Source organism: Diabrotica undecimpunctata, chromosome 7, assembly GCF_040954645.1.
Source record: "Diabrotica undecimpunctata isolate CICGRU chromosome 7, icDiaUnde3, whole genome shotgun sequence".
NCBI lineage: Eukaryota > Metazoa > Arthropoda > Insecta > Coleoptera > Chrysomelidae > Diabrotica > Diabrotica undecimpunctata.
This window is the reverse complement of record NC_092809.1, coordinates 60,123,082-60,125,552: the sequence shown is the minus strand read 5'-3', so window position 1 is coordinate 60,125,552 and position 2,471 is coordinate 60,123,082.

The following is a 2,471-nucleotide window of genomic DNA, read 5'->3' as shown; positions in this document are numbered from 1 at the left end:
TACTGAAGTCGCAGTGACGTCACGCGAAAACTCGCACAAATTTTAAAGCTTTTCACAAGGTGCGATGGACTATGCGGTGGACCAAAAGTTGGGAAATGTTTTGAGAAAGCATTCTTTACTTTAAGGGGGTTAGGTCAGGGACCGACAAACGTATGACTCCTAGAAAGTCAAAGAACTATTACAAAGCTCGATCGACGAAATTTATCTATGCAATATTACCGACTTATTTTTAAAATTATATTGGGTGATGAAATTGTTATAGCCAAAAAGTAAAACTGTTTTTTAAAATTGTAAAACTGTAAAACTTTTTTTTAGACTGTTTAGAATTAAACATTTACAAAATGTTTTTTCTACACTAATTTAAAAAATTGTCTCTTATTCATAAATTCGGTGTTAATAAATTTATTTTATTCATGACCTTAAATTAAATTAATTCATCAAGTTAGTTGTGAGACCAGAGAAACTAGCAAATGGAAAGCCTTTTTCGTGACACTCTTTGATAAACGTATCTAACAACTAATTTTTTACTTATAAACAATATATAAACAATTATTATTATTATTATTATTATACATAAGAGAGGGCAGAGGAACTAAGTCCCTATTATGCCCAAAAACAAAGAAATTTCATTAATAACCTATTAGTAAAAAACAAAAATTAAAAATGAAAGAAATAAAATTACAATTTTTGGTTTAAAAGAAAAACAATATTTTAACTATAATGTAAAACGGTCAAGTCTGTTTTTGAACGAGTTGGTAGAGGGAACAGAGACAATGTTATCGTTAAGGTTATTCCAGAACTCAAAAACTCTATTTGGTAAAAAGTTCTGCCTTTATCTTGTAGAAAAATTTTCCTTCTTCAGTTTGAACTGATGAGCTCTGAGGCGTTCATCTTGATTAACGGTAAACATTTCATCGAGATTTCCAAAATTGAATTTTAGTATTTTAAAAGTTGTAATTAAGTCTCCACGTTGTCCACGTAAGTTCAAAAGAAGTTAGGTTAGCCATACTAAGTGTTTCTGCATAAGAAGGTCTTCTCGGTCCCAAAGAAATTCGAGTGGCTTTTCTTTGGACGTTTTCCAACATAGTCTTGTCTCGAACCAGATCAGGATACCACGTTGGTCCAGCGTATTCGAGTATGGGTCTTACGGAGAGAGTGTGAAGTTTACAGAATGATTGCATTGAAATTCTCGAAAGACACCTCCGAATAAGATACAGTCTGGAGTTCGCACGTTTACAAATAGAGGTAATATGGTCGGACCAAGTTAGGCTGCTGTTTATGATAACACCAAGATCGTTATACGAAAACACAGAATCTAATGGCTGCCCGTTAACAAAGTACGGCACAAGTGGGTTATTTTTACCAATTCGAAGTACTACACATTTTTCCGCGTTTAAGGGTAGTAACCACTGGAAACACCAAGTTAAAATAGAGTCCAAGTCCATTTGGAGGGTTAGCTGGTTTGTAATTGGATTGGCATATATTTTTGTGTCATCAGCGTATAACGATATTTTACTTGAGACATAATAAGGAACATCGCTGGTGTAAACCTTAAACAGCAGAGGTCCAAGGACGGAGACCTGAGGCACTCCACTTTCAACTAACCTGTCCTGTGAGAAAGATTCGACAACTCTAACTTTGTAATATCGATCTATCAGAAAATCATCTATCCAACGAAGTAAAGTACCGCGAACTCCGAAATGTTCTAGCTTATGTAGAAGTCTGCGCTTAGGTACACGGTCAAAGGCTTTAGAGAAATCTAGATAAACAACATCGACCGGCTGCGAACTGTAAGTGATGACGTCCAGTCGTTAACACAATGTAAGAGATTGGTTAGAGTAGAGCGACCAGAGACAAATCCATGTTGTTGTGTTGGAATAACATGTTCCTGGAGAAGGAATTTGGTCATCTCCTCGGAGATAATGGCTTCCATAACTTTGGCAACTACTGGCAGCAAACTAATCGAAGGATAATTGTTGGGGTCGAGTTTGTTGCCTTTTTAAAAATAGGGGTAACGGAAGCTAATTTCCAACTAGGGGGTAAGGAGTTCTGGATAAAAGAATTTTGCATAATTAACGTTAAGGGTATTGCAAGCGTGTCTGCGCACCTTTTTAACAGTTTTTGTGTTAAACCATCTAAACCGAGTGAAGCGGCTGTGCGAAGTTTAATTAAGTGTTGTTTGACATGATCCACTGTGAATTCAACTTGCTATAAGGATGCGCCGACACGATTACAGTTAATAGCAGGTAGATAACCATCATTCGATTCTTTAGTAAAAACTTGTGAAAATGCTAAAGAGAGAGTTTCGGAAGATTCTTTGTCAGAAGAGCATAAAGTCTGGTTGGATTTTTTAAGTAGAGGAATGGAAACTTTAGAAGTCAATGGAGGAACATAGTATTTGTAGACTTTTTTAATGTTACCGCTTTCGATAACATTTGCTTCAAAATTTTGTCTTAGGGTTTTTAGAGATG